Here is a 27,350-nt window from a genome sequence, read left to right as displayed (position 1 = left end):
TCTACACCAGTGTTCTATTCATACAGGGGTTTAAATATTCACTCTAGTGTTCTATTTAACAGCATATTCTGAAATAATACACTCTTCTTTCATATATCCATACAGAATCCCTATATAATGTTATTCATCTTTAGTTATTCACGTCCACACCGCAGCAACGATCACAGCACAGCGGCCCGAGAGGGACACATATCTTTCATTTTGAGGAAATCAGTGTCCGGGGGCTGTTACCCTCTCACATTTTTCAACGGCTTCTCCTGTCAGTGCTCACTACCTGTAGATCGATGGGCGGTGGTGGACAGAACCCCTAGATAACATTATAGATCTAAAAACTCAGCTCACACTCAACTGGTTGGGGTATTCATTAATTTCCCTATATGACGATACTTAGGTATTCACATCCACACCACTCCATGTGCATCTATGCACCATATGTATCTTCAACTGTTCTCTAGCCTCCCAGAGACCACATAGAAAATTCCCAGAAATGCCTATATACTGCTACTTCCTATACATATAAAACAACACCCCGTGTTCAATAACACTCATGCTATTATTAGTAGTCCCAAACTACTATGGGCGGTGGTGGATGGAACCCCTAGATAACTGTTATGAGAATTATTTACTCTCAATGGTTATACTCAAGTATTTCAGTGTCTCTGTACATCTCCCAAAAGGTTGTAAGTCTTTTGGATCAAGAAATGGCCAGAGTCCCGGTCTGCATAGTCAGAGTTCTTTATTCATTGAGAATTCTGCCCCTCACAATGAGGAACAACCTTATATACACACACATTCTTTGTCCCGAAAGACACTCCCTGACTTGGTTTCACAATATTATAACACAACAACAACAATTTCGCTCTCCATCCTCTTTCAGAAGCTATTCTGATTTCTCAGACTAGACTTCCCCATTCCCCACAACAGTTATGTTCTAACCTCATGATTGAAACCGCAACCGTTGCTCTTTAGCAATGGTACATAACCTGTTTACCCACTATCTGGAGACAACAGTCTAAGCCTATAATGAAAAGCATTTGCTTTAACACATTATCCAATATTGGTTAACTAGTACATCATAATTAAAACAAGAAGATTTCACAACTCTATTTAAGGGTGGAACATTTAGTAATTACTTTTTAACCTGTATATATTTAATTTCTATATCAATAACGTTATAAATGGAAAAACTCTCTCACACAGAACTGGAAAACTCAGCTCACACAGAACTGGAAAACTCAGCTCACATTCACTCCACATTCACACTGGAGTTAGTCCCTGACAGCTCTCATTCACTCAATACATTATATCTAAATTTCAATCTCTTGTTAACCAAATTTAAATCAGCTTAATATCCACATTTCAATCAATCTTATTATCCAAATTCTAATCTTAATAGTAATAATTTCAATCCACTTATTATCCACATTTTCACATCCACATCCACTATTCCCAAACACACTTGGTAATCTCCCTTATTACCCTCTGTGCATCTTCAACGATTGTCTCTGTCGTTCCTTCCTATACACCATATGTATCTTCACTATACATGTAAAATAGCACAGGGTGCACCATGTGCTATTCTCTACTGTGGCTGCAGACCATGTAGACACTTCTCTTATAAAAGCCTACAGACAGCTGTCAGCGGGGCATGGTACAATTACTTGCCCTCGCTCTAGTCTTCTCTCTAAGACTAGCTCTAGTCTTCTTCCATATGTATCACTGCCGCGGTTCGTCTATAGTCTCTACAGTATCTATACTCTATAGTATATGTAGTCTCGCGTATCTATAGTCTCTCAGTGTCTGTAGTCTCAGTAGTTTATGTAGTCATAAATGCTATGGTCCCTATAGATTGTATAGTCTTGCCGCACACATGCACTTTCACACATTCACTCAGTAACTACACATTCACACAACTTTCACATCTACATTCACTTCACACACAACTCACATCCACATTCACTTCGTGCTATTACTTGACTTAAGACTAGTGGTACCCTCCTCCATTTTTATGTTTAGTTTTATTGGTTTTATTATAATAATATTTTTTAAAATTCAAATTCTTTTAAATTGACTTACTGAAGTCAGTTGCCGTCCCTCAATTGTTTGCGGATGATGTGTCTCCTCCTGGGCAGCTCACAGTAAGGGTTTGGTCTGGACGGGCATTCATAAAATGCGCCACCGGTTTTCCTCACAGACCCCCACTGGAAAGCTCCGCAGGCAGAATCAATCATTATTTTCGTGACGCCAAATTGTCGTGGAAATTCTACACAGGGACACACAAAGTCAATATTAAATTAATCATATTTTATTATCGGTGCGCTGGAGAGGTTCCAACCAACTCAATGCACCAAGTACACATGTCGATCAGGAGCTCACACGGGGCAGTCCCGTTAGTTCTCTTATATACTTACACAGAAAGTAATATTTGCATGATTTAGCTTATTCATTATTCAGAATTAATTCGTCATTAACATTTGCTTCATTCATGTGACCCACACACACACAATTATGTATTTTTCTTCACGAATTGACTGTGGGATTACAGAGGTGGTTGTAGATATGAAAGTCACAGTAATCACTCAGAACTACAGTTGGTTGATTAGAAATTAATTCTGTCCATACAACAGCTGTCACTAGGGGTCACATTCACTAGAAATAATGTATCTAGAAATGTATGCAATCACCTATTGATATGAGCAGCAGACAGCAGGGGCAGATTGGCCTTCTGGCAATTCTGGCAAAAAGCAGTGGGGCTGGACAATTTTTGTTTTTTTAATATAAAAATAAAACAACGAAAAAGGTGACATGGCCGGCGGCTCATGGGCCTGTGAAGATGTATTTTGTAAAGATTTGTGCGCAATTTCTCTGTTATACTAATCTATAATGATCCTTTGGATGATCAAGTAGGCAATGGCCGGCCCCCCCTACCAAGATGGGCAAGCCGGGTTTTCTGATAGGCTGAGGTCACGCAAACTCACATTCAAAGTCAAATGCTACATCAGCAAAGAGACCTGCTCTGACTCTGTCATCAGTTAGACGGCCAAGATCATGGTTTGAAAAAAATGGAAAGGGTGTCCATAAATGTAGAAAGAGCACATTCTACATTGTCACCTCACTCAAAACTTCCTATGTTTTGGGCGGCTAAAACCATGATTTGGTCAAACAGTAAAGTGCATTATCCTCATGATTCCTGTAATGAAAGTGTCTGCCCTCCCCATGTGCCTGTGCCCTCATTGTGGCCTGCTGCTGCATTGAGCGAGCCACTCTCCTCTCCCCCATGCGCTCGAGAGAAAAAATGCATTCTAAATGTACAACAAGCTTTGTTTCCTTGTCGAAGAGAGGAGGGTCTCAGCTTTCTGTATATATAGTCATGTATTTCTCAACATTCACCTCAATAGCAACTATTTTACAACCAAGATATTTGATATAGCTTTGACATATGGAGACCATGGGTAGTAGCCTACAACCACAATTTTTTTTAGGACATTACATTTACTGTTGGTTACTAGGAGTGGGTATTATATTTAGAGATAGCAATGAAGTTCATGTGTTTTTAGTTTCCAGTTCTTCAGGTGTTGAAACCCAAATTAATTAGCCTATGATATTATTTAGTGCACATAATCTTTTTTTTATTTAACCAGGTAAGTTGACTGAGAACATTCTCATTTACAACAACAACCTAGGGAAGAGGACAGGGGATGAATCAACCAATTGGAAGCTGGGGATGATTAGGTGGCCATGACAGTATGAGGGCCCGATTAGGAATCTAGCCAGGACACTGTAGTTAACACCCCTACTCTTACAATAAGTGCCATTGGATTTTTTATGACCACAGAGAATCTGGACACCTGCTTAACGTCCCATCTGAAAGACAGCAGCCTACACAGGGCAATGTCCCAATCACTTCCCTGGGGTTTTGGGATATTTTTATTTTAGAAGAGAGGAAAGAGTGCTTCCTACTGGCCCTCCAACACCACTTCTAGCAGCATCTGGTCTCCCATCCAAGGACTGACCAGGCCCAACCCTCCTTAGCTTCATAGGTAAGCACAGTGGTATTTTTATTTTTTTTAACCTTTATTTAACTAGGCAAGTCAGTTAAGAACAAATTCTTATTTACAATGACGGCCTACACCGGCCAAACCTGGAAAACGCTGGTGTCACACCCTGGCTCTGGGACTCATTATGTTGAGCCAGGGTGTGTGCATTTCTATGTGTTCATGTTCTATGTTGGGTGTCTAGGTTGTCGATGTCTATGTTTGTATTGAGTGACTCCCAATCGGAGGTAACGAGTGTCAGCTGTCGGCTCGTTATCTCTGATTGGGAGCCATATTTAAACTGTGTGTCTTCACCTTGTGTTTGTGGGTTTTTGTTCCTTATGCGGTCAGTGTAACCGTGGACTTCACGAGTCGTGTTTTGTTTGTAATTTAGACACTTTAATATAATAAAGTCATGTTCGTTTCACACGCTGCGCCTTGGTCTACTCTCCTTTACGACGATTGTGACAGCTGGGCCAGTTGTGCGCCGCCCTATGGGACTCCCAATCACGGCCGGTTATGATACAGCCTGGAATCGAACCAGGGGGTCTGTAGTGACGCCTCAAGCACTGAGATGCAGTGCCTTAGACCGCTGCGCCACTCGGGAGCCCTGCTAAACTACATAAATAAGATTTAAGTAATTCATCTCTATTGAACAAAAATAAATCAGGAAATTCTGGAGTCCTATTCTGACAGTAAAATATAGCAACTATTGTCTACCTGTGAACCCAAAATACATGGCAATCACTGGATTATGTTGCACATCAAAATATCTTGAAACATGCATTCCTGCTTGGATATGTTAGATGAAACAACTTATTTCTTGAATACCTCAGTAGTCTATTTATTATACTTCTTAATAAAGCACTATGAATGACTTTATAAGATAATTACTCGTGATTTGGGTTCGACCAAATCATGGGCTGGTGCCACAAACTGTAACAGTAAGTGGCAACAGTGACACCAGTGGAAAATGATCATCTGGAGGCCTGTAATAGTGATTAACACTTAGGATAGGTGTTGATTCAGGGGAACACATATGAAAGGCACTCATTTGCAATATAGCATTAGGCTAGATAGCTGATGTTTTGGCGGTGTCGGAGTTGTAACTACGTTGTAGCTGTCAAATTGGGGAGCAGCTGCTCTTGATTATTGTCACAAAGCCACACCCCTCCCACTCACGTTTGACGTTCAGAACGAGAAAGTGTAGAAATAATGACGCTCAAATTAAAAATCATGATTCAAAATAATGTATCAGCCTAATCGAGGTGTAGATTAACATTTCAGATTCCAGTGTTCGAAATTGTAATCAACGCTGCATGGGATTTCTCTTAATGCTAATGGCAGCCAATGGCAATGTCCGCTTTAGGTATAATGCCAGGAGCCGCTTGTGAATTTGACAGCTCTAACACTGTTCCACCCCCAAACACTGCCAAAACAACAGCTATGCGGGTGTTGGCTAAAGCAGATCTGATTGAATAGAGCTCTAAATCATTAGCTTGGCTTTTATAACGTATAACAACAGACAGGCAGACAGACTGACAGAGAACAAGAAAAAGCACAGAGTGACAGCAGAGAAGATGCTGAGACAGACAGACAGACAGACAGCACAACAGGGAGGCAAACAAAATAGCTAGAGCAGAGGCACAGTTATAGTGGTGAGTTGTGTCTCCAGTGGTGCTTTTACATATTGTATTTGTTTTAAATATGAGCTGGTTAAAAAAAGAGGACTGTCTCGTCAGTCACTGGTACAGAAATGGTTGAGAAACGCTGTACTGTTATGTGTCAGCACTACTGCCTGTGTCTACATCTAGAGTGGATGCTGAATGTCAGACAGAAGGCTCAAGCCTGGTGTAGATGTAGGTCTGTGATAGGGTATGGGCAGTGGCTGATAGGGTCTGGGCAGTGGCTGATGGGCTTGTGGCTGATAGGGTTTGGGCACCATTCCGGGGTGAGTTGGCGGCACAAGTAGTTGTCGGGGCTGGTGTGGATAAAATGCCAAGGCCGAATTCTTGTCCCTGGCAAACAGTATGGAAGAGCAATATAGTTGTCTCTCTGTAGTGGCTCCAGTTGGGATCCGCCCTCCTTGTCATTAGGCAGCCTTCTTTTCTTCATGTCTGCTGTTGTCTCTCGACCTAGTAATGCAGCTTGTGCTCCAGACAGTGTGTGTCAGCCAGGCTGGAGAAGCAAAGCCTCAATAAATGAATAAATGTGAACACCAGTCAAGAGTGGGTTTCCCTCGGAGGCTGTCTCGCCGCTGCATGTCGGCCACTGCACCGATGACTTGGTTGCTAATTTGGGAGACCCCTGTGTGTGTGTGTGTGTGTGTGTGAGAGAGAGAGAGAGAGAGAGAGAGAGAGAGAGAGAGAGAGAGAGAGAGAGAGAGAGAGAGAGAGAGAGAGAGAGAGAGAGAGAGAGAGAGAGAGAGAGAGAGAGAGAGAGAGAGAGAGAGAGAGAGAGAGAGAGAGAGAGAGAGAGAGATTGCACAGTGTGTAGTGTGTTTGACATAATAAACGATGTGACACAATTTCTCCCTAGTGGAAATAATAAGACCTGCATTATCACGTCCTCCGCTTTACAGGTTTCTTCAAAATGAAAGTTGTTGGTCAGAGTCGATTTTGGCCTCCTGCGTCCAGAGATCTATTTCTAAATGTTGACCATATAGTTGTACAGTATTTAAATCTCCACATATTTTCAAGACATTTCTGTTCATCTTGTGAAGTCTCACATCAACAACAACAATGTAACTTTTAAGCTTTTGTAAAAAGTAATCAGGTTTCATGGATTTCATGTTCTTTAAAGCCACACACACAACAATTGAAAATGTACACTGAAATCAAATTATTGTTAGATTTTATACACGCAGTACAAATGTATTAACACTTACTGTACACTTAGAAAAAAAGGTGCTATCTAGAACCTAAAAGAGTTATTCGGCTGTCCCCATAGGAGAACACTTTGAAGAACCCTTTTTGGTTCCAGGTAGAACCCTTTACACAGACGGTTCTACCTGGAACCAAAAAGGGTTTTACCTGGAACCAAAAAGGGTTCTCCTATGGGGACAGCAGAAAAAACCTTTTGGAACTGTAGTGTATGTTATTTGTAGGTGTTGTCGTCAATCAAGAAGTCTGCTTAAGTTGGATCGTGTTCAAAGGCCTTTATTCAAACCACGAGGTTCCAACGTAAGTACGGACACAATATCCGGAGAACCAGACCCCAAATAAATCTTGCTGCATTCTAACTCTTCGTCACCGCTCCCCCCTTTATATAGCCTTCCAAGAGTTGAATAGCTCCCTCTACTGTTCAATCCCCGTATCTTACCACCCACTTCCTGTTTGTCATAAGTGACGTCACGCTAAAACCTTCCCTCTGGATAACAATAATCAACCTTCCATTTCTTCATGAAAAACCTTTAACAAAGACATAATTTTAATATACTACATATTCCCCCCTTCGAGACAAAACTAAAAAGTCTCGACAACAATAGGATTATGACCAGTAACAATTTATCTTATTGAGTATTTTTAACCTTAAACCAAAAACATTCTTCTCTAGAGTGTAAATACCTTTCTTATGAAATAACTGTTTATGGAGTGTAAATACATTACTATGACATAGGAAGAAATCTCTATGGAGTGTAAGAGCGAAAAACTGTCTGGCAGCCATCTTTTCAATCAAGACAGTAAAATTCTCTTACGATCCCTCTGCCCCAGGCAACCACCTCGGTACTCCAGATAACCTCATAAAGCATGTAAATACATTTGAAACTATAATACAATTAACTACACATGTAAACCCCTGTAAACAAAATCCTATCCAGAAACATCCACTCTCAGGCTGGTCAACCCATAGGACCTGAAAGGGAATCTCTCCCTGTCTAAACGTCCTTTCCCTAACCCCATCGAAATAAACAAAAGCATCTAAGATCCTCATCTGCATTCAATAACATCAAACATCATTCTACTAAAATCAATACCTAAGAATATGACACAATTATGTATTACACATCAAATATGTCTATATTTCATTGCAGACACTGGAATGTAGTCCACTACACTTCATCTCCTCCGTAGTCTCGACTTCCAATTGACTTGTTAATGATGAAATCAGCCACACCCTCCTTGTTTCATCTCCTCCAGTCATATTGTCTTTGTTTGAGTATTCCAATCTCCACATGTTCTCCCACATGCCTCTGGAAGAAAAAGAAAAAGACCAAACAGTATCTTTTCCAAAAAAAACACTTTCAAATTAAACATCACTATCCACTAAGACTATAAAACTGATATATAAATGATGCATGAATCACATAAACCCATTCCCCCCTTGATTCATAAATCATACTAAAAATCACACTAATATTGAAAAAACATTGTAAAATGATCAAATAATCAAAAAGGATATTTATCCATCAGTAGTCCATCCAGACCCCCTCGTCCATCTTCGTCCAGATCAGGAACAATCAACAACGGCATCTGAGTGTTGTCTCCAGGCATCACAACACCAACCCATCTTAATATCATAGCTTTTGCAAAGGTCAGTAACAAAGTACAAAAGCAAAACATGACACACAACGCTATCAGAGCTGCGACTAAAATCTGAACCATCACTGCTCCTATTGGGCCTAACTGATCTTGCAACCAAGACTTCGCCGACCATCCAGCTTTCTCAGATCTTCCAAATGCATCCCTGATATTCTTCAAAGCATCTATAACACTTGTGATATTATCGGAACTATCTGGGATCAAAGTATAACAATCATCCCCCGTCAGATTCATAGCCAAACATAAGCCACCTTGTCTTGCCAAAATATAATCAAGAGCCATGTCATGTTTCAACAACGTCAGTCTGTGACTTCTTTGAGCATTTGACAGAAGGTGAAACCCTCTTATTGTTTCATTTGCAAAGCCCTGCAATGTATATGTAATATTATCAATATGATCTGCTAAGAATGTTACACCATACCATGGAAAAAGACCAAGTCCCCACTTCTCTCCCAGACTTATTCTCCAATGGTAGGCTTCAAGATTAGTAAATTTAGCCATTTCTCTTTTAACCCTATTTTCACCAGTAGTTTCAGATTGATCTGGATTCGGTGCTACTCCTCTCCTAATTGTAAAAACCTCATATGGCAACTTCAATGTTGACATGTAACAACACCCTTTCCATCCATAGGGTAAAAATATATATGCTTTATCACCACAAACCCACCAAATATCTCTAAAATTCCCAATAGTTGCATTGATAGGGAAAAATTGATCCATCACCATCAAAGTCCTGCCCTTCTTACTACCTGGAGCATAAAAAGTTACATTATATTTGTCACCTCTACCCTTTCGTCCGGGTTTACCCAAAATCAACATATACCCATCACAATCTGATATTCCCATGAACATACCATTTACCTCATCTGTATTATTAGCACAAATACAAGTTTTAGCTCTTACTGCTCTCACCTCAAATGCTTCAGGGATCACTGTCACCTGACTTTCTTTACCACCCACCATATGCACATAGGGAAATTCATTTAACCAAGAACACTTATAACTAGGCTTATACAAATGGTGTGACACCGACATGTCTTTGTCTGTCAATACTCGTTGATGATACAACAGCCATTTCAACGCATAGGCCTGACACCCACCCGCCAATGGTTGAGCGATCGTCTGTAAAATTGAACCCCACGTCTCTGGTGCTGGAATTCTCAACAGACATGGACCCTCAAGATTCCTCACTGATCTTACAGCATGAGTTAATTGCTGGAACCAAAGATTTCTACCTGCCCATTGATCTTTAATTTTCAAAACCGCCGCATCAAATCCATATGCTTTCCATTTAGCGTCTCTTTTCCCTACCGAGCGAGATTGATCAGATGTATCTTCTGATGTTAAGTTGAACCCAAAAAACCCATCCTGTTCTTCCATGATATTATCCTGTACTATTTCAGATGAACCTATATTGTTTTCAATGACTACTTGCTGAGTCATTTCAGTTACATCGTTTACTTTTAGAAAAGTTGTTGTTGGTGTCGGTATCATACCTCCTACATTTGTTATTGCCGTCGTACCCTTAAATCTTTTCAAAGTTGACATTAAAGTAGTTGATTTAGTTGATGTTTTTTGTTCTAAAATTGGTGCTGGCACTATCGGTTCCCTTGTAATCGAATGCGATATATTTATGGCTTTACCAACTGTCAATGTTGAAAGAGTAAAATTGCTTCCCATTGTTGTTCTAACAGACTGACGTGTTGATGTTATTGTTGTTACTTCATCCCTAGTTTTCGTAACGTTTTGGTCTGACTTTTCTCCTAACTGGTCTAGGCCTATTTTGTCCAATCGAATCACTAGCTTCTCCTTTAACCGAGTTGCCCTTGGTGATCTCTGCTGCTTCACATCCCACTGAAATACTCCCTGTTGCTTCTGGGACGTATTGGAAATCAATTTCTCCAAATCCTCCTTCCTTTCCAACCCCTGCATCGTCATCTCTGGCATAATCAGAAGTGTCATCATTATCAACGTTAATCCCAACATTGACAATCTCTCCCTCTTCCTGTTCTCCCCTATCTCCATCTTCTCTCTCTACGCGTGGCACCTCTTCTGTAGGCGCTTTAACACAATGTGACAAATGATACCACGTAGGAGATCCCTTAACCTGGACAGCTGTTCCAGTACTACGAACCACTTCAAATGGTCCGTCACGACGTTCGTTATACCACTTCCTCCTGAATACCTTTACGAATACTTTGTCTCCCGGTTGTACTGTATTCCTCTTATCCTCCTCAGGCGCCTTCTGCACCTCTCCTTGTCTTTGCCTGTCAGAAACATATGTGGACAACTTTTTATGAAAATTGGCCATATATGTAACGTACGCTCTCATTTCATCTTCCAACAGGGCCAAGCTTGGACCCTTTCCACTTGTTCGTAAACAAGGCGTTGGCATCCTTCTTCCTGTTAACAACTCATGGGGTGTCATACGTAGATCACGTAGCTCACTTGAGCGACACACCATTAGTGCTAAAGGAAGCGCCGCTATCCAGTTTAGACCTGTATGTTGACAAATCTTCACAATGCGGTTCTTCAAGACACCGTTCATTCTTTCACACATCCCCTGACTTTGTGGGTGATAAACTGCTCCAAGACGTTGCTTAATTCCCAATTTTTGCAACATCAATTTTACTGTTTTATCCACAAATTCTCTTCCATTGTCTGAGGATATTCGATCGGGTAATCCCCACCTGCTTATGACTTCTTTACATAAGAACTTGGCAACCGACTGAGCATCCTTACGCTTGGTTGGACAAGCTTCCGTCCATCGTGAAAATCTATCTACAACCACCAACATGTATCTTTTCCCATCAACTGGTTGTATCATATCAACAAAGTCAATGACCAACTCACGCATAGGACCCCTGGGTGTAGGAATGTAACCTGGATGAACAGGTATCCCTCTTCGAACATTATTTTTAAGACAGATAGTGCATCTTCCTATCAAATAATCAATTTGTTCAAACAAATATGGAGCCCAAAAACCATATTCCTTTGTGATCTTTCTGTGAACCTCCCCCCTCGCAACATGAGCTAAGCCATGTGCTTCTTGAATCATCAGACCTAAGAGGTCTAGAGGCGCTACTATCAACCCCTCATGGTTTCTCCACAGACCAGTAGCATCTTTGACCGCTCCTCGGTCTAGCCATAGCTGTTGGTCGATCATAGAAGCGGCTTCTTGCATCAAAATTACATCTCGAAGCGTAATTTTGTCTTCCAAGTCCACTACATGAGTGACCAGAAACACTTTCCCCAATTTGTCCGCTCCTGCAACGGCTTTTGCAGCTTCATCAGCAGCTTTGTTCCCTTGTGTCACTCTTGACATATCTGTCTTGTGAGCTGCACACTTAGCTATCGCTATCTCTGTAGGTTTCATCATAGCATGCAACAATTTCATGATTTGTGCATGATGCTGTATCGGAGAACCATCCGATTTCTTGAACCCTCGACCTTTCCATACCGCCCCAAACAAATGACATACACTATGTGCATATGCTGAATCAGTGTATATGGTTACTCGCTTACCTTCTGCTAACAAACATGCTTCTGTTAGCCCCACAAGTTCAGCAAGTTGTGCAGACGCAGGCTGTGGTATTACTTCAGCCTTTTCAACAACAAATCCCGTCCCTCTGCCTCTAATTACTGCATAACCAGCACATAACTTATCTCCTACCCGATAGCAAGACCCATCCGTCCAATACTCCAAGTCTGCTTCACGTAACGGAAAGGCTTGTAAATCTGATCGAAGCCTCGAATATCTCTCTGCTTCTTGGACACAATCATGTGGCTCACCATCCTCGGAAGTTGGTAAACTCTCGGCTGGATTTACTGTATCACATCTCACAAGGGTGACATCCTCCTGCTCTAAGAGTCTATGATAGTCTCTGAGCCTGGGCATAGTCAATGTATACTTCCCATAGTTCAGAAGATTTCTGAGACTATGATGGGTAAGAATTGTCACGGGATAGCCCATCGTAACCGATGATGCTTTGTCATACATGGAATACACCCCCACCATTGCTCTGTAGCATAGTGGTAACCCTAGTTCTACCTCTGAATAAGCAGTAGAGTAGTAGGAAATAGGCTGAGGATTCGTCCCCATGCCTGTCGGTTGACAAAGAACCGCACATGCATATCTACCTCCAGTAGAAGTAGACACATATAGCAAAAAGTTCTTTGAATAATCTGGTAGTGCAAGTGCAGGTGCCTCCTGCAACCTCTGTTTGATAGTTTCAAATGCCACATGGCCTTCCTGTGTCCAAGAAAGATTGCTATGGAGTTGACCACTCTCAGTACCCCTCACCATAGCCCTCAATGGTGCCATCAAACTAGTATAATCCTCTACCCAAGCTGAGGAATAACCAGCAATACCCAGAAATGTCATCATTTCCCTGACTGTTCTAGGTTTTGGAGCCTTACGAATAGTTTCCACCTGCTTGTCCGAAATGTTTCTGTGACCATGAGTTATGTTTTGACCTAAATATACAACTTTCTCCTGACAATATTGCAACTTTTTCTGTGACACCTTGTGTCCCTTTTCTGCCAAAACCTGTAGTAATTTAATTGAGTCCCTATGACATGTTTCCTTATTTTGTGAGCAAACCATTATATCATCCACGTACTGAATGACAGTGCTCTGCAATATCTGATCTATCCCTACCAAATCTTCCTTCAGTACTTTATTGAAGATATGCGGCGAATGCCGGTACCCCTGTGGCATTCTATTGTACTCATAGAACTGTCCCTTATAGGTGAACCCAAATAAATCCTGACTCTCTACACTAAGTGGAACACTGAAAAATGCTCCACATAAGTCCAGTACTGTAAAATGTGTCGCATCTGGAGGAACTTGAGCTAACAAGGTATGAGGATCTGGCACATCCGCTGGAAAGTCAATCACTATTTCATTCACTGCTCTCAAATCATGAGCTACACGATAGCTTCCATCTGGTTTTTTTACAGGCCACAAAGGCGTGTTACTCCGAGGGTGTTTTGTTGTCCTTAAAACCCCTACTGTCGAAAGTCCATCAATTTGTGGTTCAATCCCTTTGATTGCTTCCTCTGTCAATGGATATTGATTTTTCCATGGAGGTTTGGCTCCTGGTCGAAGTTCAACCTTCACAGGTTGAGCTGATTTTACAAGTCCAATATCAGTACTATGTTGAGACCACAACCCTTCTGGAACTTGTTTCAACATCTCCTCTTTCATAGGATCTGAATCAATCTTCATATTGCAAATAGATTCATGTGTCATTCCTACAGCCTGTGGCTCTCCTTGTCCTTGAGCCGAAATCATTATTTTGAGAAATCGTTGATCTTCACTTCTCCAAATCGCCAAATTTTCTTTTGTTGGTCTGAAAGTAAGTTTCTCTGCTTCTGTCATCATCTCTCCCATTTGCTTTTGCTCATAGCCTTCTGAAACCAACAAGGTAACATGTGGCACACTCTTCTCAATCTCAAACTCTTTATTCAGATAATCATCTGTGTTTATCTTCATAGCTGCTCCTTGTGGTCCTAAAATAATGCAACTTGAGCTAAGTTGAACATTCTTCGGTTGATGACTCAACCATTCCTCTGAGTGTGATTGAGCAGCCTTCTTGAAATACTTAAGCGTACAATGGAATGGATATTCCGGAAGCTTTGCATCAGGCATATTTGCAACAATAAATTTTTCCCATATCTTAGCTTGTTTCATAAAGTCTTCACTGAGATTTCCAATCCAGAATACTGAAGACGAATCCATCTCCGTCATCATCGACAATTGGTAAACCTTTTCCTTTGGCATTTCTATCAGACAGCCGTCTGGTGTACATCTGATTGTACAGTTCAACTTGCACAAGGCATCTCTTCCCAATAATGCAACAGGTGTATGTTCTGATACCAGTATGGGTATCTTAATTTTGTGATCTTTATAGCAGAGCTCAATTGGTTCCGTAAGAGGAATCAGCTGTTTTACTCCCTCAAATCCGATTGTCCTAACGAGTTGATTGGACATAGGGAGATGTGTAGCATCTTCAGGTCGAACACAGGTGAACGCTGCTCCGCTATCCGCCATTACTTCCAATGGTCGGTTGTTTATTTTCACCTCAATTGTTGGATCTCTTTCCGATCCTGACGCTACCAGCTGACACCTCCCTTTCGGATCATCTAGGCACCTCTAGAATCCGTGCTCCGGACCCCTGTAGGGGTTCACTGGTCCTCCAGATGATTTTGCCTGGCCCCTGTATCTTCCTCTGAAATTCCCTCTAATGTTTTCTCCTGCCCAATTGCACTCCCGGAAAAAGTGACCAACCTGTCCACAATTATAACACACCTCTGGAGACGGCGGGAAGTATGTCTTAACTCTTCCTCCCCTTTCTAATCCTTCTCGTCCTCTTCCTCTCCAATTCTGTGTCTGCCCAGAAATTGGCTGTGGGTATGAATTAACTGGTGCCGCCATTGGTGGCTGGTACAATTGCGGTTGGAACTGTTCTGGTTGAAGCTGTGGCAGTGCTTGTTGGTTCGGTACACACGGACTCTGCATAACCAAAGCTTGTTTCTTATCCTTTTTATTCTCTCCCAGTTGTATCAGATTAAGTTTCCGAAGAGTTTCTTCGTCCTGCTCTTTCTGATTGAGTTCCTTCTTCCTGTACAGATCCACTTGATGAGCTATGTGATCTGTATAGACACCTTTTGTCATGCTTCCCAGTCCAACCACTTCTGCCAGTTTGCTTCTTACTGGGGAGGGCAGTCCCATTTGCAGTTTAGCTCTCAAAATTGACTGCTCAATTTGACTCACATCTGGATCATTTCCAGTAATATTTCTCCACACTTGATGAACTCTTGACACATAAGCTCTCGGATTTTCTTGTTGTCCTAGTGGATCAATCAGAATATTATCAGGATGCACATTCGTTGGAAATGTATCTTTCAATGCTCTCCACAGACGATTCCTACTTGCAGCCAACAATTCAGGATCGTTCACTGCCGTCCCAACATATCTCATGAGTCCAGCCCTCTGGAAGACTTCTTCCATATCTGGAATCCCAATGAGATTAGCCAACAGTCTCTTAACGTCTCCTATAGCAGACTGTGTTCCCACCGTAATTTCTTCCAATTTCGAAATCCAAGGATAGGCCCCATTCTGAAGAATAGGCAACTTCTCAAGTATGTTTGACATATCGGTATTTTGCAACGGCTTATATTCAAAGTTTTGACCTCGAATGATAACTGGTACCATTTTGCTCGGGGTATCTTTCCTTGACCTCAATGCATATTTTGTCTCATCTTTTTCAGATTCTCTTCTCAGCTGTCTCTCCTTCCGTATGGTCAGCGACTGAAGTTGTTCCTGTACCTCTCTTACTTCTCCTGCAGTCCTTGCACTCTTCAGTTCTGATAAGCATTGGTCTATTTCTCCGTCTATTTCTTCTGCAACAGTCTTTGCAGGACAAACTCCTTTCGAATACGCAGCACCGTCAGTCTCCTCTTTATCGCTGTCTTCATCTTTGCTTCCCTCAGCACTCGAAGATATTGTATCCTTCTTCTTCGAATCTTCCTCAGCACTGTAATATCTTGTATCCTTCTTCAAACCTTCCTCAGAATATCTTGTATCCTTCTTCTTCAAACCTTCCTCAGAATACCTTGTATCCTTCTTCTTCAAACCTTCCTTACCCCTTCTCTCCGTTCTGGCCAACCTCCGTTTGATGACCGGATCATATCCACCCATGATCCCCTCTAAATCACTCTGATCATCATCGTCCTCCTCCAATTCCATCCTACTTAACCTCATACCACCCTTAGTTTTCAGACCTCTCGTTTTCTTTCCACCTTTGGCGCTTGGATGCATTTTTACGGTCGTTTCTGCTTGTCCTCTCTCTATAATTTGTTCATCCTCATCTCTGATGTAATAATCCCCCTGTTGGAGGATTACTGGAAGCTGAGGATAAGCATCCCTAAGCTCAACTTCCTTCTCATACGGTGGGGGTCTTCTCGCCGAATCCGTATGTGAGAAAGGTATACCGACCTCTACCCTCAGTTTTTCTGTCGACGTCTCTTCCTTTAGCTTCTTCTCCATACCTTTGCTTCCCTTGTCTTTGGTATCTTTCATCAGTTTTTGTCCTTCGTCTTCAAACAATTTAAGAACACCCAGCTCCCTTTGTCTCTTCTCTTTACGTCGTTCCTTTTGTTTTCCCTTCTTCTGATCTGCCTTGTAAATTGACAGAAGTACTTTCATGATGTTGATAACATCCGGATTAAGAGTCCCTTCCTCTGGCCAGGGTTGTTCAATGTCAGGCCAACGTTTGTTCCATTTGCCGGATAATCTCGCAATACCCTTAACTAAAGGATTACTATGTTCGACTATATTAACTGGTGTAATAACTTTCATAGCCTTGCTATCCTTTCTCCCCATTGTAAGTCCTCTCTTATCTTCCTTTATTGTGAACTATTTATTTTAGCCTATGGCTTCCCCCCCTTTAATTATTAATATAACCTAAACAACCAGAGAGAAAACAAACAAAACATTTTTTTTTTTTTTTTTTTTTTTTTTAAATCACCAAATAAAACGAAAAATTAAAAAAAAAATATGACTATTAAATTTTTTTTTTTTTAAATCTGAATATCAAAATTTTTTGAAAAATATGAATAATTAAAAATTTTTAAAATATGAATAAAATATGAATAATTAAAAATTTAAATATGAATATTAAACTTTTGGAAAAAATATGAATAATGAAAAAAATTAAAATATGAATATTAAAATTTTAATTAAAAATAACCCCCCCCAAAAAATCCATTAAATTATTCAATTAAAATTCTAATTAACAACTATGAATAATTATAAATAATTAAGACCAATATTTATTTCTACACCTATTTTACCAATTTAGGACCCACTTACCTTAACCCCTCCGGAAAGTGAATACCAGTAGTCAACGTCCACAGCAATCCAAACATGGAATTCTAATCTACAACACCATCACCCCAATAAATCCCATTGTTTAATATGCACCCAGAAGTATTTTACTATCACCGAATAAAACAACATGCACCCAAGTATTTTAATATCACAGAATAAAAAGACTTCCAATCTACAACAATACCACACCAATATAAACCATTGTTTAATATGAAGCCAAATATTGCAATATCACAGAATAATGTCAGTACCTGCTTTCCAACCGAATCCCCCAGTCAGGCCCAGTAATGCACCGAGACCCAAAACTGCAACTTTTATTCCCTGATCAGTCTGTTGCCAAGCGTGTAAGAGAGTATCATTGCATCCAACATCCTGTTGAGAGATTTTGTAGACAAAAAGTACTAGCCTGATTTTGGATGATCCTCTGTTTGCGTCACACCTTGTCACGTCACGCCACGCAACGCCGCGCACGTTAGCCCCCCTCTCTCTCCTTCGCTCCGTTCTACAGCCTCATATAACAAGGGAAGAAAACGATACAGCCAAGCATTTAAAGTTTACACTTAACCAAGGTATTCCCCACTCATATTTGCTACCAAACGGAACCTAGAAAGAAATAAATCAACACATTTTAAACCGGACCCCAAGAATAAATAAATCGCTCAAAACATTTTAATTTTATTTTAACCCGTCATTCAAATCAATGCATTATACTTCGTCACCATATATTTAATTTATAAATGTACTACATCTCAACAAATAGTTTAACGTTCACATAACAGTTACTTTAATAATTTTAAAAGAATCGTGTTCACCTTTTCCGGTAGTCATTACCCCTGAAAAGAACCCTGAAACAATCATATGACCGTACTGGCCACCATTTTGTTCCGTCGCCTCAGCACGACCGCATGTCGAAGATTCAGTGCCGTAAACCAAAACGTGTCCTAATCTCGTGTCATAAACTCCCCCTTTCTGGAGTGTAGTGTCGCAAAATTAAACGCATGCGCACAACCATTCAAAAATACTTTTCACCGTGGAAGAAAGATTCTCTCTTCTCTCTCCCCAAACAGAAAGAATAACAGCCAGCTGTAACTTCCCATTTCCCCCTTATAGTCAAACAACATTTAACAGCGCTCACAAAACATACAACCTGACTTACAGACAGTGACAAGTTTAAGAGACTTTAACCCATCGCAATGGAATCTCTAAGGATATCCGTTAGCATGTAGCACGCAACACAATTAGCATTCAACCTTAGCAGCTAGCTTAGCCTACGGTACATCGTGACACAAAACACAATTAGCACTAGCCTCCACGATGTAGCATGATTCACACTTTAGCCTTACAAAAAATTAGCCTTTAGCCTCAAGCCTTAGCATTTAGCATTTCGCCACGATGTACCACGTGACCCGAACCATACAATCAAGCCTTAGCAACGAGGCACCACGTGGCCTGAAACAATCCAGCCTTAACACCAACCTCCAGCTAATTGTAGCCTACTAGCTATACAAATGAACACCCCGCACCGCGGCCCAATCATTATCCATGATCATCAATAATCTCCTTCTAACTTTTTGTTGCCTTGAAAGATGAATCTCATATCAAGCGGTTATCCCCAAACCAATTTCCCGTCGACCAGAGGAGGGGTATAACATAAATACACCAATTCACTTCATAATTCCCGCTTAAGAAATCAACCTGACCCAATACTAACTAAGTCTGGATTTGTAGCCCATTCATAAAGAATCGCCTCCTCGAGGTCTTTTCCAGATTCACGGTGCCCTAATTATGCAGACGTCTTCCAACCTTTATTCTCTACCAATCTATTGTCCTAAACATGCTATTATTCCCCATTTACCCATCAACCCAATTTAGAATATTTGTTATCAGACTCCGAATTAACAACAACACCATACCTCAATAACGACCCAAGTACGTTTAACTGTACACCGTCAAAGCCCTCTCCCCCATCAACGAAATGACTAGTGTCCAAAGTTTGTGAATAATCTCACCTTTAGCCGGCTTGAACCGTAGTCAACTCGCGAATCCAGGAAAGGGACCAATAACGATGCAATCAGAATCTCAGCGGAGCCTCCAATTTGTAGTGTATGTTATTTGTAGGTGTTGTCGTCAATCAAGAAGTCTGCTTAAGTTGGATCGTGTTCAAAGGCCTTTATTCAAACCACGAGGTTCCAACGTAAGTACGGACACAATATCCGGAGAACCAGACCCCAAATAAATCTTGCTGCATTCTAACTCTTCGTCACCGCTCCCCCCTTTATATAGCCTTCCAAGAGTTGAATAGCTCCCTCTACTGTTCAATCCCCGTATCTTACCACCCACTTCCTGTTTGTCATAAGTGACGTCACGCTAAAACCTTCCCTCTGGATAACAATAATCAACCTTCCATTTCTTCATGAAAAACCTTTAACAAAGACATAATTTTAATATACTACAGAACCCTTTTTCTAAGAGGGAAGATCTGAAGTTTAGCATATCACAAACAGTCATTGCTACGGATCATTCTTTGACAGCACAACTGTTTGACAGCACACAAAATATTATAGAAGAGAATTAGTCTAAAATGTTAATATATTTTTTTATGTGGAACATTTTAAAAAAATAACATTATGTTCAATGGGTTCAGCTAATGCATCAAGACAATCACTCTTTTGAATCTCAAGTAAATAATATACACTAACGGTCAAAGTTTTAGAACAACTACTCATTCAAGGGTTTTTCTGTATTTTTTATTATTTTCTACATTATAGAATAATTGCGAAGACATCAAAACTATAAAATAACACATATGGAATCATGTAGTAACCAAAAAAGTGTTAAACAAATCAAAATATATTTTATATTTGAGATTCTTCAAATAGCCACCCTTTGCCTTGATGACAGCTTTGCACACTTTTGGCATTCTCTCAACCAGCTTCATGAGGTAGTCACCTGGAATGCATTTCAATTAACAGGTGTGCCTTCTTAAAAGTTAATTTGTGGAATTTCTTTCCTTCTTAATGCGTTTGAGTCAATCAGTTGTGTTGTGACAAGGTAGGGGGGGGGGGTATACAGAAGATAGCCCTATTTGGTAAAATACCAAGTCCATATTATGGCAAGAACAGCTCAAATAAGCAAAGAGAAACGACAGTCCATCATTGCTTTAAGACATGAAGGTCAGTCAATCCGGAAAATGTCAAGAACTTTGAATGTTTCTTCAAGTACAGTCGCAAAAACCATCAAGCCCTATGATGAAACTTGCTATCATGTCTTTGTGAGATGCAGTGTGGGTGAACGGATGTTCTACGCATGTGTATTTCTCACCGTAAAACATGGAGGAGGTGGCGTTATGGTGTGGGGGATGCTTTGCTGGTGACACTGTCTGTGATTTATTTAGAATTCAAGGCACACTTAACCAGTATGGCTACCACAGCATTCTGCGGTGATACGCCATCCCATCTGGTTTGGGCTTAGTGGGACTGTCATTTAATTTTCAACAGGACACTGACCCAACACACCTCCAGGCTGAGTAAGGGCTATTTTACCAAGAAGGAGAGTGATGGACTGCTGCATCAGATGACCTGGCCTCCACAATCCCCCGACCTCAACCCAATTGAGATGGCTTGGGATGAGTTGGACGGCAGAGTGAAGGAAAAGCAGCCAACAAGTGCTCAGCATATGTGGGAACTCCTTCAAGACTGTAGGAAAAGCATTCCAGGTGAAGCTGGTTGAGAGAATGCCAATAGTGTGCAAAGCTGTCATCAAGGCAAAGGGTGGCTACTTTGAAGAATCTCAAATATAAAATATATTTGGATTTGTTTAACACTTTTGTGTTTACTACATGATTCCATATGTGTTATTTCATAGTTTATTCTACAATGTAGAAAATTGTAAAAATAAAGAAAAACCCTTGAATGAGCAGGTGTGTCCAAACATTTGACTGGTACTGCATTTATTACCAATTTCTGTTGGATTTTCACTTTCTACTTCACACTTATTAAATGTCTATTATTTTAAGATTCATTTGTAATGCTTTGGAGGGATCAATATGTATTAGCTGTGCTGGCACTGTCTATCAGTCCCCTGTAGATGGCGTTCTCTGTCCATCATAAATCTCTACCTAGCACAAAATCTCATAAGCGTTTATAGTTTTATTGGTTATGGGTAAGTCAAGTCCCGTACAATGGTTTAACCTTATCTTTATCAAACGATCCACAAAGGGACCACTCTGAACATTTTTCACCTTTTACACCACTAACATACGTCTACGTGTGGGTGTGCAAGTTGTATATTATAATAATTGTTTCTATTGTTACCTCATCAGATCTCTAGTAACCCATTATACTCAATATTATGTTACTTTATCTCTAGTAACCAATTATACATTTGTGTTACATCACAAATTCCTCCTCTACACCAGTGTTCTATTCATACAGGGGTTTAAATATTCACTCTAGTGTTCTATTTAACAGCATATTCTGAAATAATACACTCTTCTTTCATATATCCATACAGAATCCCTATATAATGTTATTCATCTTTAGTTATTCACGTCCACACCGCAGCAACGATCACAGCACAGCGGCCCGAGAGGGACACATATCTTTCATTTTGAGGAAATCAGTGTCCGGGGGCTGTTACCCTCTCACATTTTTCAATGGCTTCTCCTGTCAGTGCTCACTACCTGTAGATCGATGGGCGGTGGTGGACAGAACCCCTAGATAACATTATAGATCTAAAAACTCAGCTCACACTCAACTGGTTGGGGTATTCATTATTTTCCCTATATGACGATACTTAGGTATTCACATCCACACCACTCCATGTGCATCTATGCACCATATGTATCTTCAACTGTTCTCTAGCCTCCCAGAGACCACATAGAAAATTCCCAGAAATGCCTATATACTGCTACTTCCTATACATATAAAACAACACCCCGTGTTCAATAACACTCATGCTATTATTAGTAGTCCCAAACTACTATGGGCGGTGGTGGATGGAACCCCTAGATAACTGTTATGAGAATTATTTACTCTCAATGGTTATACTCAAGTATTTCAGTGTCTCTGTACATCTCCCAAAAGGTTGTAAGTCTTTTGGATCAAGAAATGGCCAGAGTCCCGGTCTGCATAGTCAGAGTTCTTTATTCATTGAGAATTCTGCCCCTCACAATGAGGAACAACCTTATATACACACACATTCTTTGTCCCGAAAGACACTCCCTGACTTGGTTTCACAATATTATAACACAACAACAACAATTTCGCTCTCCATCCTCTTTCAGAAGCTATTCTGATTTCTCAGACTAGACTTCCCCATTCCCCACAACAGTTATGTTCTAACCTCATGATTGAAACCGCAACCGTTGCTCTTTAGCAATGGTACATAACCTGTTTACCCACTATCTGGAGACAACAGTCTAAGCCTATAATGAAAAGCATTTGCTTTAACACATTATCCAATATTGGTTAACTAGTACATCATAATTAAAACAAGAAGATTTCACAACTCTATTTAAGGGTGGAACATTTAGTAATTACTTTTTAACCTGTATATATTTAAGTTCTATATCAATAACGTTATAAATGGAAAAACTCTCTCACACAGAACTGGAAAACTCAGCTCACACAGAACTGGAAAACTCAGCTCACATTCACTCCACATTCACACTGGAGTTAGTCCCTGACAGCTCTCATTCACTCAATACATTATATCTAAATTTCAATCTCTTGTTAACCAAATTTAAATCAGCTTAATATCCACATTTCAATCAATCTTATTATCCAAATTCTAATCTTAATAGTAATAATTTCAATCCACTTATTATCCACATTTTCACATCCACATCCACTATTCCCAAACACACTTGGTAATCTCCCTTATTACCCTCTGTGCATCTTCAACGATTGTCTCTGTCGTTCCTTCCTATACACCATATGTATCTTCACTATACATGTAAAATAGCACAGAGTGCACCATGTGCTATTCTCTACTGTGGCTGCAGACCATGTAGACACTTCTCTTATAAATGCCTACAGACAGCTGTCAGCGGGGCATGGTACAATTACTTGCCCTCGCTCTAGTCTTCTCTCTAAGACTAGCTCTAGTCTTCTTCCATGTGTATCACTGCCGCGGTTCGTCTATAGTCTCTACAGTATCTATACTCTATAGTATATGTAGTCTCGCGTATCTATAGTCTCTCAGTGTCTGTAGTCTCAGTAGTTTATGTAGTCATAAATGCTATGGTCCCTATAGATTGTATAGTCTTGCCGCACACATGCACTTTCACACATTCACTCAGTAACTACACATTCACACAACTTTCACATCTACATTCACTTCACGCACAACTCACATCCACATTCACTTCGTGCTATTACTTGACTTAAGACTAGTGGTACCCTCCTCCATTTTTATGTTTAGTTTTATTGGTTTTATTATAATAATATTTTTTAAAATTCAAATTCTTTTAAATTGACTTACTGAAGTCAGTTGCCGTCCCTCAATTGTTTGCGGATGATGTGTCTCCTCCTGGGCAGCTCACAGTAAGGGTTTGGTCTGGACGGGCATTCATAAAATGCGCCACCGGTTTTCCTCACAGACCCCCACTGGAAAGCTCCGCAGGCAGAATCAATCATTATTTTCGTGACGCCAAATTGTCGTGGAAATTCTACACAGGGACACACAAAGTCAATATTAAATTAATCATATTTTATTATCGGTGCGCTGGAGAGGTTCCAACCAACTCAATGCACCAAGTACACATGTCGATCAGGAGCTCACACGGGGCAGTCCCGTTAGTTCTCTTATATACTTACACAGAAAGTAATATTTGCATGATTTAGCTTATTCATTATTCAGAATTAATTCGTCATTAACATTTGCTTCATTCATGTGACCCACACACACACAATTATGTATTTTTCTTCACGAATTGACTGTGGGATTACAGAGGTGGTTGTAGATATGAAAGTCACAGTAATCACTCAGAACTACAGTTGGTTGATTAGAAATTAATTCTGTCCATACAACAGCTGTCACTAGGGGTCACATTCACTAGAAATAATGTATCTAGAAATGTATGCAATCACCTATTGATATGAGCAGCAGACAGCAGGGGCAGATTGGCCTTCTGGCAATTCTGGCAAAAAGCAGTGGGGCTGGACAATTTTTGTTTTTTTAATATAAAAATAAAACAACGAAAAAGGTGACATGGCCGGCGGCTCATGGGCCTGTGAAGATGTATTTTGTAAAGATTTTTGCGCAATTTCTCTGTTATACTAATCTATAATGATCCTTTGGATGATCAAGTAGGCAATGGCCGGCCCCCCCTACCAAGATGGGCAAGCCGGGTTTTCTGATAGGCTGAGGTCACGCAAACTCACATTCAAAGTCAAATGCTACATCAGCAAAGAGACCTGCTCTGACTCTGTCATCAGTTAGACGGCCAAGATCATGGGTTGAAAAAAATGGAAAGGGTGTCCATAAATGTAGAAAGAGCACATTCTACATTGTCACCTCACTCAAAACTTCCTATGTTTTGGGCGGCTAAAACCATGATTTGGTCAAACAGTAAAGTGCATTATCCTCATGATTCCTGTAATGAAAGTGTCTGCCCTCCCCATGTGCCTGTGCCCTCATTGTGGCCTGCTGCTGCATTGAGCGAGCCACTCTCCTCTCCCCCATGCGCTCGAGAGAAAAAATGCATTCTAAATGTACAACAAGCTTTGTTTCCTTGTCGAAGAGAGGAGGGTCTCAGCTTTCTGTATATATAGTCATGTATTTCTCAACATTCACCTCAATAGCAACTATTTTACAACCAAGATATTTGATATAGCTTTGACATATGGAGACCATGGGTAGTAGCCTACAACCACAATTTTTTTTAGGACATTACATTTACTGTTGGTTACTAGGAGTGGGTATTATATTTAGAGATAGCAATGAAGTTCATGTGTTTTTAGTTTCCAGTTCTTCAGGTGTTGAAACCCAAATTAATTAGCCTATGATATTATTTAGTGCACATAATCTTTTTTTTATTTAACCAGGTAAGTTGACTGAGAACATTCTCATTTACAACAACAACCTAGGGAAGAGGACAGGGGATGAATCAACCAATTGGAAGCTGGGGATGATTAGGTGGCCATGACAGTATGAGGGCCCGATTAGGAATCTAGCCAGGACACTGTAGTTAACACCCCTACTCTTACAATAAGTGCCATTGGATTTTTTATGACCACAGAGAATCTGGACACCTGCTTAACGTCCCATCTGAAAGACAGCAGCCTACACAGGGCAATGTCCCAATCACTTCCCTGGGGTTTTGGGATATTTTTATTTTAGAAGAGAGGAAAGAGTGCTTCCTACTGGCCCTCCAACACCACTTCTAGCAGCATCTGGTCTCCCATCCAAGGACTGACCAGGCCCAACCCTCCTTAGCTTCATAGGTAAGCACAGTGGTATTTTTATTGTTTTTTACCTTTATTTAACTAGGCAAGTCAGTTAAGAACAAATTCTTATTTACAATGACGGCCTACACCGGCCAAACCTGGAAAACGCTGGGCCAGTTGTGCGCCGCCCTATGGGACTCCCAATCACAGCCGGTTATGATACAGCCTGGAATCGAACCAGGGGGTCTGTAGTGACGCCTCAAGCACTGAGATGCAGTGCCTTAGACCGCTGCGCCACTCGGGAGCCCTGCTAAACTACATAAATAAGATTTAAGTAATTCATCTCTATTGAACAAAAATAAATCAGGAAATTCTGGAGTCCTATTCTGACAGTAAAATATAGCAACTATTGTCTACTTGTGAACCCAAAATACATGGCAATCACTGGATTATGTTGCACATCAAAATATCTTGAAACATGCATTCCTGCTTGGATATGTTAGATGAAACAACTTATTTCTTGAATACCTCAGTAGTCTATTTATTATACTTCTTAATAAAGCACTATGAATGACTTTATAAGATAATTACTCGTGATTTGGGTTCGACCAAATCATGGGCTGGTGCCACAAACTGTAACAGTAAGTGGCAACAGTGACACCAGTGGAAAATGATCATCTGGAGGCCTGTAATAGTAATAATAATAATATGCCATTTAGCAGACGCTTTTATCCAAAGCGACTTACAGTCATGCGTGCATACATTATTTTTTTTTGTGTATGGGTGGTCCCGGGGATCGAACCCACTACCTTAGCGTTACAAGCGCCGTGCTCTACCAGCTGAGCTACAGAGGACTTGTGATTAACACTTAGGATAGGTGTTGATTCAGGGGAACACATATGAAAGGCACTCATTTGCAATATAGCATTAGGCTAGATAGCTGATGTTTTGGCGGTGTCGGAGTTGTAACTACGTTGTAGCTGTCAAATTGGGGAGCAGCTGCTCTTGATTATTGTCACAAAGCCACACCCCTCCCACTCACGTTTGACGTTCAGAACGAGAAAGTGTAGAAATAATGACGCTCAAATTAAAAATCATGATTCAAAATAATGTATCAGCCTAATCGAGGTGTAGATTAACATTTCAGATTCCAGTGTTCGAAATTGTAATCAACGCTGCATGGGATTTCTCTTAATGCTAATGGCAGCCAATGGCAATGTCCGCTTTAGGTATAATGCCAGGAGCCGCTTGTGAATTTGACAGCTCTAACACTGTTCCACCCCCAAACACTGCCAAAACAACAGCTATGCGGGTGTTGGCTAAAGCAGATCTGATTGAATAGAGCTCTAAATCATTAGCTTGGCTTTTATAACGTATAACAACAGACAGGCAGACAGACTGACAGAGAACAAGAAAAAGCACAGAGTGACAGCAGAGAAGATGCTGAGACAGACAGACAGACAGACAGCACAACAGGGAGGCAAACAAA

The sequence above is a fragment of the Coregonus lavaretus genome, assembly GCF_964263955.1.
Source record: "Coregonus lavaretus genome assembly, contig: HAP1_SCAFFOLD_1505, whole genome shotgun sequence".
In the NCBI taxonomy this organism is placed as follows: domain Eukaryota; kingdom Metazoa; phylum Chordata; class Actinopteri; order Salmoniformes; family Salmonidae; genus Coregonus; species Coregonus lavaretus.
The sequence above is the reverse complement of the archived record's forward strand: the minus strand, read 5'-3'. Positions refer to the sequence as shown.